General features: G+C 44.9%; 1 protein-coding gene across 5 annotated transcripts in view; it reads right to left on the reverse strand.

The window, feature by feature from the left end:
• LOC115143157 (scm-like with four MBT domains protein 1) overlaps positions 1-17944 on the reverse strand; it is a 35040-nt gene extending 17096 nt beyond the window's left edge. For 3 of the 5 annotated variants that reach the window (XM_029683279.2, XM_029683276.2, XM_065001813.1), the window contains exon 1: positions 791-880. The gene's annotated coding sequence lies outside the window, so the exon portion shown is untranslated. Of the gene's footprint in view, positions 1-790; positions 887-17720 lie in introns of those variants that run through there. The other 2 variants (XM_065001815.1, XM_065001814.1) reach the window with 2 other exon arrangements.
• Positions 17945-18980: the final 1036 nt, after the last annotated feature.

An 18980-nucleotide genomic window follows, 5' to 3' on the forward strand; every position in this document is an offset into this window, starting at 1 on the left:
CCTACGATAACGTCAATGTGACAACAAAGCAGTGATATCAAACGACGAGTGTGCACTTTTAAGGTTATAAACTGCACAAAAAAAATATATATATATATATAATACTCTGCCTCCCGCCTGCAGTGACAGGTGTTCCCGCCAGTAGGTTAACGACGTCCCATCTCAGAAAAGGGGTAGGTTGACCATGGCGTGGCAAAACCAGCACAAAAATGCTAAAGCCCGCCTACACATATGTTGATACTTTGTTTATGTTAGGTTGCAATAAACAGTATAGGTCACATTTTGACACAGAATAGCCTGGAACGTTGTAATCGGCTACACTGTATATTATTTTACAATGATACATCACAAGCTAAACAACCATGAATTAAAACATTTTGACTACAAAAAAAAACTAGTCAGACTTTTCAGGGAAAGGTTGTGTCAGCATCAGCAATATGACAATCTGTTGACACAATATTGCAGGCAAAGGCGTCATGCGCCCAGCTCAACTTTAAATTCTATATTGTGGTCGTGATCAAAATTGAATTCACAACATTGAAAAGAGATCGTGGATATCAATCTGTGCAATGAAAATGATCGGGTGCGCGAAGCTTGCACACCTTTCCCACTGTCCACGAGCAAGTTTGCAGCTGAAATGTCAAGTATTAGTATGGCGCTGCGTACTCAATAGAGCACAACACAGCTTCTTTGACACCAGGAAAAAACACACGTGAGCCACTAAGGCAGCTGAAAATACGTTTGCCCGTTAGTACATTGTAAATATTAGCTAAGTATTTTATAAACTTACGTGAATCTCACCGTTTCCTAGTTTTTCCAAGTAAATTTAAAACATCTCCCTCGCAAGCCTCTCTTGTTCTCTGCTTCCTTGCAATATGTCACAAACCTCAACTGCGCATGCTCGATCATTCACTTTCTCAAACTGGGGCTGTCAAGAGGAAAAGGCGTCCCGCACCGATGGACTTGGTCATATAATTCAGCGATTAGAGGAAACATATGAACATACTCTGCCCCAAACTTTGTGATGTCTTTGTTTAAATTACAACAGCATATCTAAATCAATTCAAAAACACGCGGTCAAGGATAAGCAAAAGGAAGAAAATAGGCATACACAGGCTGTCGTCGTGAGCCATGCAATCAAATGTATTTATAAAGCCCTTTCTACATCAGCCGATGTCACAATGTGCTGTACAGAAACCCAGCCTAAGACCCCAAACAGCAAGCAATGCAGGTGTAGAAGCACGGTGGCTAGGAAAAACTCCCTAGAAAGGCCAGAACCTAGGAAGAAACCAAGAGAGGAACCAGGCTCTGAGGGGTGGCCAGTCCTCTTCTGGCTGTGCCGGGCAATAAATTATACAGCACACTAACTGTATGAAACGCAATATGGATTGCAAAGTGCTGTCTTGTGGATTGTGCGTATATTTAGCCATGTATGTTTTCTGTATTTACAGTGCTGTGCATCTGTCTTGCTATCTATATTTATTCAGACCAGTAGATATATCAACAATCCAATTCAATACCCTATATTTTGACTTGTCTGCATCGAATTCTCTATAGACTAAAGGCAACTTTTCATTTGTATGGTATATTTCTGTAGGCCAAAAGACAACGTTGGTTTAGACTCGGCAGGTAGGATTATATACTTTTCCCCCATATGACTATAGACTTTTTCTTCTCTCGCAGGGTGGAGACTCAAGCAGTAATTAGGTCTGCTCCGTTTCCATGGCAACAGCACCAAGAGACGCACTAAAGGACAGATGTGGGTTGGTGGGAAACTCGATGCAAATACTTCCATTGAATTTCCATTATTTATACTAGACAATATTCCCTGCCATCATGCAGAGTAAATGGGTAGATCCATTATATTACATGCGCCGTTCTACAAAACTAAAAATGTACTATTTTGCTATGTTTTTAACAACAATATGGGACGACAAGATGCCCTAATGCACTAGTATCTTATCTGGCCTAGGCTGCAACAAAACAATCAGCCAAAATCCACCTGTAGGCCGTCATTGTAAATAATAATTTGTTCTTAACTGACTTGCCTAGTTAAATAAAAGTAAATTAAATACAAAAATACCTCTGAAGCATTACAAAACGTGCAGGTGAAATAGTGTTTTTAGTGCTGGCTCCAATGACTGTAGACTTGCTCACATACAGGTAACTGCCAAAATAAAGGAAACACTTGAGTAAATGAGGGATACAAATTATATTGAAAGCAGGTGCTTCTACACAGGTGTGGTTCCTGAGTTAAATAAGCAATCCCATCATGCTTAGGGTCATGCATAAAAATGCCCAGTTACCGAATATTTTGGCTACCATGGCTGAAAGAGCAGATCTCAGTGACTTTGAAAGAGGGGTCTCAAAAGGGGGTGTGTATATGAGATCTCAACCCGATTGAACACTTATGGGAGATTCTGGAGCGGTGCCTGAGACAGCATTTCCCACCTTCTCGTGGATGTATGTGGTCGCATCCAATGTTCCCTCATATTGTTTTTACCACTGATCAAATGTTAGGTCTGTGCAACTTCCAGTGCACGTTTGCTGTGAACACAGGCTGTACCAGCTTTAAGTTACAGTGTCAGTCAGTGGTGAAGTAGGCTACTTGATCATACTGTAGGCCTATCAGTTGCCTTCCATCAAAAACAATGGATAAATTGCATACCATAACATTTGAACATGGACATTGTTTTTCTGTCATTCAGTCTACAAGACTTTTAAAAACATGCAGGACTTGACATTAACCTGTTTATCCAAATGTCCTTCAGACAAGGTCACTGAAAATGTGTTGTTTGATGCAAGAAACCCCATTACAAAATAAAATGCATTATTATTCCCATACCATTATTATTATTTTTTTTTTTTACCCCTTTTTCTCCCCAATTTCGTGGTATCCAATTGTTTTTAGTAGCTACTATCTTGTCTCATCGCTACAACTCTCGTACGGGCTCGGGAGAGACGAAGGTTGAAAGTCATGCATCCTCCGATACCCAACCAAGCCGCACTGTTTCTTAACACAGCGCACATCCAACATTTATGGCATTTCACCATCCCTGGATATTTACAAGGAACGTTTAACTCTGCAAGCAGAATTTGACACATTAACAGACCAGGTGACTGAACTGCTTGTCAAGTCTAGGAGCACTTACTATGAACAAGGAGAAAAAGCCAGTAAATTATTAGCTCACAAGTTACGTCAACTATCATCATTTCAGATTCCTAAAATTCGTACATCATCTGGGATATCATTAGATCCTAGAGGGATCAATGATGAGTTCAAGAGATGTTACCAGTCTCTATATACTTCAGAATGTAAAGCGGACACATTGGAATTGGATGATTTCTTCCACTCACTTCCTGTGCCTTTTGTCAGCCGGGATTTGGTTAAAAAATTAGAACAGCCAATCACTGTTGAAGAATTGTCTAATGCTGTCAAATCCCTTCAATCTGGGAGAAGCTCAGGGCCTAACAGCTACTCGGCAGAGTTTTATAAAAAGTTTATCTCCAAAATAGCCCCTATTCTAATTGAAATGTACAATGAAGCATTTGTAAATGGTGCTCTCCCTCAGACTCTCACTCAGGCAACCATTTGTAAATGGTGCTCTCCCACAGACTCTCACTCAGGCAACCATTTGTAAATGGTGTTCTCCCACAGACTCTCACTCAGGCAACCATTTGTAAATGATGCTCTCCCACAGACTCTCACTCAGGCAACCATTTGTAAATGGTGCTCTCCCACAGACTCTCACTCAGGCAACCATTTGTAAATGGTGTTCTCCCACAGACTCTCACTCAGGCAACCATTTGTAAATGGTGCTCTCCCACAGACTCTCACTCAGGCAACCATTTGTAAATGGTGTTCTCCCACAGACTCTCACTCAGGCAACCATTTGTAAATGGTGCTCTCCCACAGACTCTCACTCAGGCAACCATTTGTAAATGGTGCTCTCCCACAGACTCTCACTCAGGCAACCATTTGTAAATGGTGCTCTCCCACAGACTGTCACTCAGGCAACCATTTGTAAATGGTGTTCTCCCACAGACTCTCACTCAGGCAACCATTTGTAAATGGTGCTCTCCCACAGACTGTCACTCAGGCAACCATTTGTAAATGGTGTTCTCCCACAGACTCTCACTCAGGCAACCATTTGTAAATGGTGCTCTCCCACAGACTCTCACTCAGGCAACCATTTGTAAATGGTGCTCTCCCACAGACTCTCAGTCAGGCAACCATTTGTAAATGGTGTTCTCCCACAGACTCTCACTCAGGCAACCATTTGTAAATGGTGCTCTCCCACAGACTGTCACTCAGGCAACCATTTGTAAATGGTGCTCTCCCACAGACTCTCACTCAGGCAACCATTTGTAAATGGTGCTCTCCCACAGACTCTCACTCAGGCAACCATTTGTAAATGGTGCTCTCCCACAGACTGTCACTCAGGCAACCATTTGTAAATGGTGCTCTCCCACAGACTCTCACTCAGGCAACCATTTGTAAATGGTGCTCTCCCACAGACTCTCACTCAGGCAACCATTTGTAAATGGTGCTCTCCCACAGACTCTCACTCAGGCAACCATTTGTAAATGGTGCTCTCCCACAGACTCTCACTCAGGCAACCATTTGTAAATGGTGCTCTCCCACAGACTCTCACTCAGGCAACCATTTGTCTTATTCTTTAAAAAAACAAAGACCCTCTTGACTGTGCATCACACCATCCAATTAGCCTGCTAAATGTTGACTATAAAATTCTAGCCAAACTTCTGGCAACGCTTTTGGAAACAGTCCTCCCATTAATTACCGGATCAAACATGATATATTAAAAATAGACACTCATTCTTCAATCCTCAACGATTATTTAATATTTTATATAATCTTTCTGTCGTCAATACCTCTGAAGCCATTATATCCCTGGATGCGGAGAAAGCATTTGATTGGGTGGAATGGAAATACCATTTTTACACTCTAAATAAATTTGGCTTTGGTTCCAAATTCATGGCTTGGATAAGACTTCTGTACTCATCCCCTCAAGCCTCTGTCAGGACTAATAACACTCAGACTGCCTCCCTTTGCAACGATCAACACGCCAGGGTTGCCCTTTAAGTCCATTACTGTTTGCCCTCGCCATAGAACCTCTTGCAATAACACTTCGCTTCAACCCCCTCATCAAAGGTATAGTCAGATACAGACATGAACACAAACTGTCTTTATATGCAGATGATTTATTATTATACACATCCAACCTTTCTGTCTCTGCTCCTGCTGCCCTTGCCACTTTCACATCCTTCGGTCACTTATCAGGGTATAAACTGAATATGAATATGGCCGAATATGGCCGCAAAAAACATCCCCTTTACATAACTTGCCATTTAAAATTGCTCACAGTAGTTTTATTTATCTCGGGGTACATGAATACTCTCACAAAATTCTTATATCTCTATCAGTGCCTTCCGATTTTTCTTCCCAATACATTTTTCAAAAAGATTGACGGCCTAATACTACCGTTTATATGGGACAAAAAGCCTCCCAGGATGCGAAAACAGCTTTTGCAGAGGCCAAAACCAGACGGCGGTCTAGCTCTACCGGATTTCAGAATCTATTATTGGGCCGCTAACCTTAGGATCATTCACTACTGGTTGCAGAGCAGAGAGATATTCCCACCCCCAATTTGGCTAGAGATGGAGGCTGCCTCGTCTATACTGGCATCACTTGTCTTCCCTCGCTCACTCCTCCGTTACAGGCCCTTACTCCTCCTTCACCAAAAATATAATCTTCACCAAAAATATAATCTGTTTTGAATTGCATAATGTTGGAAAAAATTAAACGCACACTCAATGGGTCTGTAGACAAATTCTATGCAATATGGGCTCACTTCTTTTTTTAAACGAATACATTTCAAATCAAATCAAATTTTATTTGTCACATACACATGGTTAGCAGATGTTAATGCGAGTGTAGCGAAATGCTTGTGCTTCTAGTTCCGACAATGCAGTGATAACCAACAAGTAATCTAACTAACAATTCCAAAACTACTCTCTTATACACAGTGTAAGGGGATAAAGAATATGTACATAAGGATATATGAATGAGTGATGGTACAGAGCAGCATACAGTAGATGGTATCGAGTACAGTATATACATATGAGATGAGTATGTAGACAAAGTAAACAAAGTGGCATAGTTAAAGTGGCTAGTGATACATGTATTACATAAGGATGCAGTCGATGATGTAGAGTACAGTATATACGTATGCATATGAGATGAATAATGTAGGGTAAGTAACATTATATAAGGTAGCATTGTTTAAAGTGGCTAGTGATATATTTACATCATTTCCCATCAATTCCCATTATTAAAGTGGCTGGAGTTGGGTCAGTGTCAATGACAGTGTGTTGGCAACAGCCACTCAATGTTAGTGGTGGCTGTTTAACAGTCTGATGGCCTTGAGATAGAAGCTGTTTTTCAGTCTCTCGGTCCCAGCTTTGATGCACCTGTACTGACCTCGCCTTCTGGATGATAGCGGGGTGAACAGGCAGTGGTTCAGGTGGTTGATGTCCTTGATGATCTTTATGGCCTTCCTGTAACATCGGGTGGTGTAGGTGTCCTGGAGGGCAGGTAGTTTGCCCCCGGTGATGCGTTGTGCAGACCTCACTACCCTCTGGAGAGCCTTACAGTTGAGGGCGGAGCAGTTGCCGTACCAGGCGGTGATACAGCCCGCCAGGATGCTCTCGATTGTGCATCTGTAGAAGTTTGTGAGTGCTTTTGGTGACAAGCCGAATTTCTTCAGCCTCCTGAGGTTGAAGAGGCGCTGCTGCGCCTTCTTCACGACGCTGTCAGTGTGAGTGGACCAATTCAGTTTGTCTGTGATGTGTATGCCGAGGAACTTAAAACTTGATACCCTCTCCACTACTGTTCCATCGATGTGGATAGGGGGGGTGTTCCCTCTGCTGTTTCCTGAAGTCCACAATCATCTCCTTAGTTTTGTTGACGTTGAGTGTGAGGTTATTTTCCTGACACCACACTCCGAGGGCCCTCACCTCCTCCCTGTAGGCCGTCTCGTCGTTGTTGGTAATCAAGCCTACCACTGTTGTGTCGTCCGCAAACTTGATGATTGAGTTGGAGCGTGCGTGGCCACGCAGTCGTGGGTGAACAGGGAGTACAGGAGAGGGCTCAGAACGCACCCTTGTGGGGCCCCGTGTTGAGGATCAGCGGGGAGGAGATGTTGTTGCCTACCCTCACCACCTGGGGCGGCCAATCAGGAAGTCCAGTACCCAGTTGCACAGGGCGGGGTCGAGACCCAGGGTCTCGAGCTTGATGACGAGCTTGGAGGGTACTATGGTGTTGAATGCCGAGCTGTAGTCGATGAACAGCATTCTCACATAGGTATTCCTCTTGTCCAGGTGGGTTAGGGCAGTGTGCAGTGTGGTTGAGATTGCATCGTCTGTGGACCTATTTGGGCGGTAAGCAAATTGGAGTGGGTCTAGGGTGTCAGGTAGGGTGGAGGTGATATGGTCCTTGACTAGTCTCTCAAAGCACTTCATGATGACGGAAGTGAGTGCTACGGGCGGTAGTCGTTTAGCTCAGTTACCTTAGCTTTCTTGGGAACAGGAACAATGGTGGCCCTCTTGAAGCATGTGGGAACAGCAGACTGGTATAGGGATTGATTGAATATGTCCGTAAACACACCGGCCAGCTGGTCTGCGCATGCTCTGAGGGCGCGGCTGGGGATGCCGTCTGGGCCTGCAGCCTTGCGAGGGTTAACACGTTTAAATGTCTTACTCACCTCGGCTGCAGTGAAGGAGAGACTGCATGTTTTCGTTGCAGGCCGTGTCAGTGGCACTGTATTGTCCTCAAAGCGGGCAAAAAAGTTATTTAGTCTGCCTGGGAGCAAGACATCCTGGTCCGTGACTGGGCTGGGTTTCTTCTTGTAGTCCGTGATTGACTGTAGACCCTGCCACATGCCTCTTGTGTCTGAGCTGTTGAATTGAGATTCTACTTTGTCTCTGTACTGACGCTTAGCTTGTTTAATAGCCTTGCGGAGGGAATAGCTGCACTGTTTGTATTCGGTCATGTTGCCAGACACCTTGCCCTGATTAAAAGCAGTGGTTCGCGCTTTCAGTTTCACGCGAATGCTGCCATCAGTCCACGGTTTCTGGTTAGGGAATGTTTTTATCGTTGCTATGGGAACGACATCTTCAACGCACGTTCTAATGAACTCGCACACCGAATCAGCGTATTCGTCAATATTTTTATCTGACGCAATACGAAACATGTCCCAGTCCACGTGATGGAAGCAGTCTTGGAGTGTGGAGTCAGCTTGGTCTGACCAGCGTTGGACAGACCTCAGCGTGGGAGCCTCTTGTTTCAGTTTCTGCCTGTAGGCAGGGATCAACAAAATGGAGTCGTGGTCAGCTTTTCCGAAAGGGGGGCGGGGCAGGGCCTTATATGCGTCGCGGAAGTTAGAGTAACAGTGATCCAAGGTTTTACCACCCCTGGTTGCGCAATCGATATGCTGATCAAATTTAGGGAGTCTTGTTTTCAGATTAGCTTTGTTAAAATCCCCAGCTACAATGAATGCAGCCTCCGGATAAATGGTTTCCAGTTTGCAAAGAGTTAAATAAAGTTCGTTCAGAGCCATCGACGTGTCTGCTTGGGGGGGATATATACGGCTGTGATTATAATCGAAGAGAATTCTCTTGGAAGATAATGCGGTCTACATTTGATTGTGAGGAATTCTAAATCAGGTGAACAGAAGGATTTTATTTTTATTTTTTTTATTTCACCTTTATTTAACCAGGTAGGCTAGTTGAGAACAGGTTCTCATTTGCAACTGCGACCTGGCCAAGATAAAGCATAGCAGAGTGAACAGACAACACAGAGTTACACATGGAGTAAACAATTAACAAGTCAATAACACGGTAGAGAAAAAAAAGGGGAGTCTATATACAATGTGTGCAAAAGGCATGAGGAGGTAGGCGAATAATTACAATATTGCAGATTAACACTGGAGTGATAAATGATCAGATGATCATGTACAGGTAGAGATATTTGTGTGCAAAAGAGCAGAAAAGTAAATAAATAAAAACTGTGGGGATGAGGTAGGTGAAAATGGGTGTGCTATTTACCAATAGATTATGTACAGCTGCAGCGATCAGTTAGCTGCTCAGATAGCTGATGTTTGAAGTTGGTGAGGGAGATAAAGTCTCCAACTTCAGCGATTTTTTGCAATTCGTTCCAGTCACAGGCAGCAGAGTACTGGAACGAAAGGCGGCCGAATGAGGTGTTGGCTTTGGGGATGCTCAATGAGATACACCTGCTGGAGCGCGTGCTACGGATGGGTGTTGCCATCGTGACCAGTGAGCTGAGATAAGGCGGAGCTTTGCCTAGCATGGCCTTGTAGATGACCTGGAGCCAGTGGGTCTGGCGACGAATATGTAGCGAGGGCCAGCCGACTAGAGCATACAAGTCGCAGTGGTGGGTAGTATAAGGTGCTTTAGTGACAAAACGGATGGCACTGTGATAAACTGCATCCAGTTTGCTGAGGAGAGTGTTGGAAGCCATTTTGTAGATGACATCGCCGAAGTCGAGGATCGGTAGGATAGTCAGTTTTACTAGGGTAAGCTTGGCAGCGTGAGTGAAGGAGGCTTTGTTGCGGAATAGAAAGCCGACTCTTGATTTGATTTTCGATTGGAGATGTTTGATATGGGTCTGGAAGGAGAGTTTGCAGTCTAGCCAGACACCTAGGTACTAGGTAGGTGTCCACATATTCAAGGTCGGAACCATCCAGTGTGGTGATGCTAGTCGGGCAAGCGGGTGCATGCAGCGATCGGTTGAAAAGCATGCATTTGGTTTTACTAGCGTTTAAGAGCAGTTGGAGGCCACGGAAGGAGTGTTGTATGGCATTGAAGCTCGATTGGAGGTTAGATAGCACAGTGTCCAATGACGGGCCGAAAGTGTATAGAATGGTGTCGTCTGCGTAGAGGTGGATCAGGGAATCGCCCGCAGCAAGAGCAACATCATTGATATACACAGAGAAAAGAGTCGGCCCGAGAATTGAACCCTGTGGCACCCCCATAGAGACTGCCAGAGGACCGGACAACATGCCCTCCGATTTGACACACAACTCTGTCTGCAAAGTAATTGGTGAACCAGGCAAGGCAGTCATCCGAAAAGCCGAGGCTACTGAGTCTGCCGATAAGAATATGGTGATTGACAGAGTCGAAAGCCTTGGCAAGGTCGATGAAGACGGCTGCACAGTACTGTCTTTTATCGATGGCGGTTATGATGTCATTTAGTACCTTGAGTGTGGCTGAGGTGCACCCGTGACCGGCTCGGAAACCAGATTGCATAGCGGAGAAGGTACGGTGGGATTCGAGATGGTCAGTGACCTGTTTGTTGACTTGGCTTTCGAAGACCTTAGATAGGCAGGGCAGAATGAATATAGGTCTGTAACAGTTTGGATCCAGGGTGTCTCCCCCTTTGAAGAGGGGGATGACTGCGGCAGCTTTCCAATCCTTGGGGATCTCAGACGATATGAAAGAGAGGTCGAACAGGCTGGTAATAGGGGTTGCGACAATGGCGGCGGATAGTTTCAGAAATAGAGGGTCCAGATTGTCAAGCCCAGCTGATTTATACGGGTCCAGGTTTTGCAGCTCTTTCAGAACATCTGCTATCTGGATTTGGGTAAAGGAGAACCTGGAGAGGCTTGGGCGAGGAGCTGCGGGGGGGCCGGAGCTGTTGAGAAGCGGAAGGCATGGCCAGCCGTTGAGAAATGCTTGTTGAAGTTTTCGATAATCATGGATTTGTCGGTGGTGACCGTGTTCCCTAGCCTCAGTGCAGTGGGCAGCTGGGAGGAGGTGCTCTTGTTCTCCATGGACTTCACAGTGTCCCAGAACTTTTTGGAGTTGGAGCTACAGGATGCAAACTTCTGCCTGAAGAAGCTGGCCTTAGCTTTCCTGACTGACTGCGTGTATTGGTTCCTGACTTCCCTGAACAGTTGCATATCGCGGGGACTGTTCGATGCTATTGCAGTCCGCCACAGGATGTTTTTGTGCTGGTCGAGGGCAGTCAGGTCTGGAGTGAACCAAGGGCTGTATCTGTTCTTAGTTCTGCATTTTTTGAACGGAGCATGCTTATCTAATATGGTGAGGAAGTTACTCTTAAAGAATGACCAGGCATCCTCAACTGACGGGATGAGGTCAATGTCCTTCCAGGATACCCGGGCCAGGTCGATTAGAAAGGCCTGCTCGCAGAAGTGTTTTAGGGAGCGCTTGACAGTGATGAGGGGTGGTCGTTTGACTGCGGCACCGTAGCGGATACAGGCAATGAGGCAGTGGTCGCTGAGATCCTGGTTGAAGACAGCGGAGGTGTATTTGGAGGGCCAGTTGGTCAGGATGACGTCTATGAGGGTGCCCTTGCTTACAGAGTTAGGGTTGTACCTGGTGGGTTCCTTGATGATTTGTGTGAGATTGAGGGCATCTAGCTTAGATTGTAGGACTGCCGGGGTGTTAAGCATATCCCAGTTTAGGTCACCTAACAGAACAAACTCAGAAGCTAGATGGGGGGCAATCAATTCACAAATGGTGTCCAGGGCACAGCTGGGAGCTGAGGGGGTCGGTAGCAGGCGGCAACAGTGAGAGACTTATTTCTGGAGAGAGTAATTTTCAGAATTAGTAGCTCGAACTGTTTGGGTATGGACCTGGAAAGTATGACATTACTTTGCAGGCTATCTCTGCAGTAGACTGCGACTCCTCCCCCTTTGGCAGTTCTATCTTGACGGAAGATGTTATAGTTGGGTATGGAAATCTCTGAATTTTTGGTGGCCTTCCTGAGCCAGGATTCAGACACGGCAAGGACATCAGGGTTAGCAAAGTGTGCTAAAGCAGTGAGTAAAACAAACTTAGGGAGGAGGCTTCTAATGTTGACATGCATGAAACCAAGGCTTTTTCGATCACAGAAGTCAACAAATGAGGGTGCCAGGGGACATGCAGGGCCCGGGTTTACCTCCACATCACCCGCGGAACAGAGAAGGAGTAGTATGAGGGTGCGGCTAAGGGCTATCAAAACTGGTCGCCTAGAGCGTTGGGGACAGAGAATAAGAGGAGCAGGTTTCTGGGCATGGTAGAATATATTCAGGGCATAATGCACAGACAGGGGTATGGTGGGGTGCGGGTACTGCGGAGGTAAGCCCAGGCACTGGGTGATGATGAGAGAGGTTTTATCTCTGGACATGCTGGTTGTAATGGGTGAGGTCACCGCATATGTGGGAGGTGGGACAAAGGAGGTATCAGGGGTGTGATGAATAGGACTAGGGGCTCCATTGTGAACTAAAACAATGATAACTAACCTGAGCAATAGTATACAAGGCATATTGACATTTGAGAGAGACATACAGCGATGCATACAGTGAACACAGGTGTTGAATTGGGAAAGCTAGCTAAAACAGTGGGTGAGACAACAGCTAATCAGCTAGCATAACAACAGCAGGTGAGATGGCATTGACTAGGCAACTCGGCCGACAGATAAAACAAACAAGCAGAAAGGAGTACCGTGATTAATGGACAGTCCAGCGTGCATCAGCTATGTAGCCAAGTGATCAGAGTCCAGGGGGCAGCGGTAGATGGGGCAGGGGGGCTGGGCTGGCGAGTGTTATCCAGGTTAAGAAAACTAACAATGACTAAATAGCTTGTAGCTAGCTAGCTGGTTAGCTTCTGGAGGTTCTTGGGTGTGTTCTAAAAATAAAGATAATAGCGATTCCGTATCACATTGGGTGAGGCAGGTTTCCGGAAGGTATAAACAAATTTTAAAAAATAATTTAAAAAAATTTAAAATCGGGAAGAGAGAGTACATATGGGCCACTGCGTTTTTGGGACGCGGCGGGACGGTTAGCAGGCCTGTGCTAACAAGCTAACAGATTAGCAGGCCGGGGTAAACAAGGTAGTAGTTAGCGGACCTGGGCTAAACAAGCTAGCAGTTAGCGTGCCGAACTAGCAAGCAAGGAGATAGCGAGGGCTAGAGAGTTAGCCTTTGGAGGACGTCGCGAGGACGTCGCGATGGGGTGAGTCTGTTTATTCCTCTTCATGCGGTGATATCGATAGACCGGTCGTAGTCAAGGTATTGTAGCCCAGGAGTATGCTAGGAGCTCGGCTAGCTTCAAGCTACGTGGGTGGAAACGCTAGCCAGGAGTAATTAACCAGGGTTGCTGTTTAGCTCGATAGCTAGTTGCGAGGATCCAGCTGAAGAATGTTCCGTTTGTGGTGGAAATCCGGGGTAAAAAATTAAAAATTAATTAAGTCCGTTATGCTCTGGTTAGCGTCGCGTTGTTCGAACTGGCGAGAGCTTTCCGAGCTAAAGGTTAGCTGGTATAGCTGGTAGTTCGCTGGCTAGCTTCAGTTGAGAGGGTCCGGTTCCGAAGTAAATATAACTACTTTAGGAAAGTAGCTACATTGGCGGGTTGCAGAAGAGTATTTGGAAGCTTAGGTTTAGCAAAATGTTTTTAAGGATATGCGAAGAAAAAAATATCTAAAAAATATCTAAAACGAAAAAGAGACAATATTTACAGAGAGACGATACGACAGGACAACTACTGCTACGCCATCTTGTATGTTTCCTTCATCACACCATGTCTCGTTAGTCATGAGGCATACGCCCCCGCCACTCTTCTTACCAGAAAGATTTGTTTGTTTCTGTCGGCGCGATGCGTGGAGAAACCCGTTGGCTGCACCGCATCGGATAGCGTCTTCCCAGTAAGCCATGTTTCCGTGAAGCAGAGAACGTTGCAGTCTCTGATGTCCCTCTGGAATGCTACCCTTGCTCGGATTTCATCAACCTTGTTGTCAAGAGACTGGACATTGGCAAGAAGAATGCTGGGGAGTGGTGCGCGATGTGCCCTTTTTCGGAGTCTGACCAGAAGACCGCTACGTTTCCCCCTTTTTCGGAGTCGTTTCCTTGGGTCGCTGCATGCGATCCATTCCGTTGTCCTGTTTGTAAGGCAGAACACAGGATCCGCGTCGCGGAAAACATATTCTTGGTCGTACTGATGGTGAGTTGACGCTGATCTTATATTCAGTAGTTCTTCTCGACTGTATGTAATGAAACCTAAGATGACCTGGGGTACTAATGTAAGAAATAACACGTAAAAAAACAAAAAACTGCATAGTTTCCTAGGAACGCGAAGCGAGGCGGCCATCTCTGTCGGCGCCGGAAGTTCTGCCGTTCCAGGGTGATGTATATTTATATATTGGTGGGGTAAGAGGCCTGGTATGTGCATACACGACATCTCGGATGTTAAGGACGGTATTATCTGTACTAGTTGACCTATAACTGTATCAAAATATATACACTGCTCAAAAAAATTAAGGGAACACTAAAATAACACATCCTAGATCTGAATGAATGAAATATTCTTATTAAATACTTTTTTCTTTACATACTTGAATATGCTGACAACAAAATCACACAAAAATTATCAATGGAAATCAAATTTATCAACCCATGGAGGTCTGGATTTGGAGTCACACTCAAAATTAAAGTGGAAAACCACACTACAGGCTGATCCAACTTTGATGTAATGTCCTTAAAAAAAGTCAAAATGAGGCTCAGAAGTGTGTGTAGCCTCCACAAGCCTGTATGACCTCCCTACAACTCTTGGGCATGCTCCTGATGAGGTGGTGGATGGTCTCCTGAGGGATCTCCTCCCAGACCTGGACTAAAGCATCCGCCAACTCCTGGACAGTCTGTGGTGCAACGTGGCGTTGGTGGATGGAGTGAGACATGATGTCCCAGATGTGCTCAATTGGATTCAGGTCTGGGGAATGGGCTGGCCAGTCCATAGCATCAATGCCTTCCTCTTGCAGGAACTGCTGACACACTTCAGCCACAGGAGGTCTAGCATTGTCTTGCATTAGGAGGAGCTGGGCCAACCGCACCAGCATATGGTCTTACAAGGGGTCTGAGGGTCTCATCTCGGTACCTAATGGCAGTCAGGCTACCTCTGGCGAGCACATGGAGGGCTGTGCAGCCCCCCAAAGAAATGCCACCCCACACCATGACTGACCCACCACCAAACCGGTCATGCTGGAGGATGTTGCAGGCAGCAGAACGTCCTCCATGGCGTCTCCAGACTGTCACGTCTGTCACATGTGCTCAGTGTGAACCTGCTTTCATCTGTGAAGAGCACAGGGCGCCAGTGGCGAATTTGCCAATCTTGGTGTTCTCTGGCAAATGCCAAACGTCCTGCACGGTGTTGGGCTGTAAGCACAACCCCCACCTGTGGACGTCGGGCCCTCATACCACCCTCATGGAGTCTGTTTCTGATCGTTTGAGCAGACACATGCACATTTGTGGCCTGCTGGAGGTCATTTTGCAGGGCTCTGGCAGTGCTCCTCCTTGCACAAAGGCAGAGGTAGCGGTCCTGCTGCTGGGTTGTTGCCCTCCTACGGCCTCCTCCACGTCTCCTGATGTACTGGCCTGTCTCCTGGTAGCGCCTCCATGCTCTGGACACTACGCTGACAAACACAGCAAACCTTCTTGCCACAGCTCGCATTGATGTTCCATCCTGGATGAGCTGCACTACCTGAGCCACTTGTGTGGGTTGTAGACTCCGTCTACCAATAGAGTGAAAGCACCGCCAGCATTCAAAAGTGACCAAAACATCAGCCAGGAAGCATAGGAACTGACAAGTGGTCTGTGGTTATCACCTGCAGAACCACTCCTTTATTGGGGGTTTCTTGCTAATTGCCTATAATTTCCACCTGTTGTCTATTCCATTTGCACAACAGCATGTGAAATTTATTGTCAATCAGTGTTGCTTCCTAAGTGGACAGTTTGATTTCACAGAAGTGTGATTGACTTGGAGTTACATTGTGTTGGTTAAGTGTTCCGTTTATTTTTTTGAGCAGTGTATTTTTCCTTGTTATTTTTATTTTACTCTGAGAACCAGTTTTAAATTTTGTATTATTTTTCTCTCTCTATGTTCTGCTGTATTGTTGTCTTTGATGTGTTGTTTTATACTACTACCAAATAACTTACAAGGGCAATTATTTTCTAAATGCTGGTGCTGAAAAGTCAATAAACAAAGTATTAAAAAAATTAAAAATACAGTACCAGTCAAAGGTTTGGACACACCTACTGAGTCAAGGGTTTTTCTTTATTTTTACTATTTTCTACATTAGTGAAGACATCAAAACTATGAAATGACACATATGGAATCATGTAGTAACCAAAGAAAGTGTTAAACAAATCAAAATATATTTTATATTTGAGATTCTTCAAAGTAGCCACCCTTTGCTTTGATGACAGTTCTGCACACTCTTGGCACACCCAAAAATTCTGTCAACTAGCTTCACGAGGAATGCTTTTCCAACTAGAATGAAGGAGTTCCCACATATGCTCAGCACTTGTTGGCTACTTTTCCTTCACTCTGCTGTCCAACTCATCCCAAACCATCTCAATTGGGTTGAGGTCAGGTGATTGTGGAGGTCAGGTCATCTGATGCAGCCCTCCACCACTCTCCTAATTGGTCAAATAGCCCGTACACAGCCTGGAGGTGTGTTTGGTCATTGTCCTGTTAAAATACAAATGATAGTCCCACTAAACGCAAAACAGATGGGATGGCATATCACTGCAAAAATGCTGTGGTAGCCATACTGGTTAGGTGTACCTTGAATTCTAAATAAATCACAGTGTCACCAGCACAGCACAACCACACCTCCTCCACCATTCTTCACGGTGGGCCCCACACATGCGAAGATCATCCGTTCACCTACTCTGCGTCTCACAATGACACAGGGGTTGGAATCTAAATTCGAAAATTTGGACTCATCAGACCGAAAGGACAGATTTCCACCGGTCTAATGTCCATTGCTCGTGTTTCTTCGCCCAAGCAAGTCTCTTCTTATTGGTGTCCTTTAGTAGTGGTATCTTTGCAGCAATTGGACCATGAAGGCCTGATCCACGAATGAGAACCAGTTTCATCATAGCGCTTGATGGTTTTTGTGACTGCACTTGAAGAAACTTTCAAAGTTCTTGAAAATGTCCGGCTTGACTGACCTTCATGTCTTAAAGTAATGGACTGTTGTTTCTCTTTGCTTATTTGAGCTGTTCTTGCCGTACTATGGATTTGGTATTTTACCAAATAGGGCTATCTTCCTTTTACCACCCTTACTATGTCACAACACAACTGATTGGCTCAAGCGCATTAAGAAGAAAATACATTTCACAAATTAATTTTTAACAAGGCACACCTGTTATTAATTGAAATGCATTCCAGGTGACTACCTCATGAAGCTGGTTGAGAGAATGTCATGAGTGTGCAAAGCTGTCATCAAGGCAAAGGGTGGCTACTTTGAACAATCTGAAATATAAAATACATTTTGATTTGTTTAACACGTTTTTGTTTACTATATGATCCCATATGTGTTATTTCATAGGTTTGATGTCTTCACTATTATTCTACAATGTAGAAAAATAGTAAAAATAAAGAAAAACCATTGAATCAGTAGGTGTGTCCAAACTTTTGACTGGTACTGTATATATTCTCTTTCACTGTCTACAGCTTCCTCTGACTACACCCTCTGCACCTATCCTCTTTCCCTGTCCCTCCTCCTCTGTACCTGAGTGCTCAACGAAGGATCCGATTACACTACCCAAAATCCTAATGTAGACAAAACTGACATGAGATCAGTGTGTAGGGGATGAGGCAGCATCATCCAACCTGTACCTGAGCAGCAGAGAAGATGTAGAGCAGATAGTGCTGATGAAAGAGCCAACAACACTGCAGCAGTAGCTCTCCTATAGTCCGACTCGTGGCAGCCATAGCAGGTTGATAACGTGTCTCCAGTTGTGATCTGTTCCGCCACACAAACAGGCTCTCCGGAAGGCTTCTCTGGATAAGAGGACCAGCATGGAGTACAGCAGAGTCAACCTGTACACACACACACACACACACACACACACACACACACACACACACACACACACACACACACACACACACACACACTATGTGGTGTTAGTTTTTGTTTCAATGCAGGTTCACAGCAGCTCATACTGCAGCAGGAGTGTATTCATCATGGTAACATGGTAACTGTTTAAGAAACAAATGGAAGCAAAAAGAGCAAACGAACTAAACGGGGAGGGACCTCCCAGAAATTTGTCCTATAGAAACTCTCGTTTTCGTTGTAAAATGTGTTCTGTTTGGAGTAAACAGTTTCCCTTGCCAAACGTTTTTGCAACGGAATCCGAGTAATGAATACACCCCAGGTGTAGTAAACCAGTCTTACCTGACGTTAACCACGCCAATCAGCTCTTTGGACATAAAGCGCAGCGTGAACACGTTCAGCAGAAAGGTGAGTGCACGAAACATGACCTAGAAATCATCAGGAGCATATTCAGTCACACACAAATAGATATACAAAATATATAAATGTAATCAGTGAACTGTGGAATCGAGATTGCTCTGTAGATGTCTTTCTGCCACTTTAATATTTTCGGACTCAATGCCTCAGGGCATCACACACACATGAATCAAATCAACAACTGCTACACAATCTATGCATTCAGAAAAAGTAGCTACACAAGCCGGATCTTTCCTCTTTCCTCATTACTCTGAGGGAGTGGATATAAGGAATTTCAGCAAGGACACTAGATAGCTGTCATCAAGTGCAAAAATTAGTTTGACATCATAGCTAAATATAATAACTACATTACCTGAAGCAAGACATTGTATGATGCGAGAGTAGAGGCATTTTCCAGCACATCTTGGGAACTCATCTTGCAGTTAACTAGTCCTCCTCCTTACTTGCCTGTATGATGAGGTTTCTCCTGAAAGTGGACCGTGAAAAGGGTCATAATCAAAGATATGGACAGTTCAAATCTGTAGCATTTTTAGTGCCATTGGTCTTTTCTGGTGGCTGGTTTGAACATATCTGACAACAGCTAGTTAGAGAGATTTCTGCTTCATGCACCCAACATCCGTATA

The sequence above is a fragment of the Oncorhynchus nerka genome, linkage group LG15, assembly GCF_034236695.1.
Source record: "Oncorhynchus nerka isolate Pitt River linkage group LG15, Oner_Uvic_2.0, whole genome shotgun sequence".
Lineage (NCBI taxonomy): Eukaryota > Metazoa > Chordata > Actinopteri > Salmoniformes > Salmonidae > Oncorhynchus > Oncorhynchus nerka.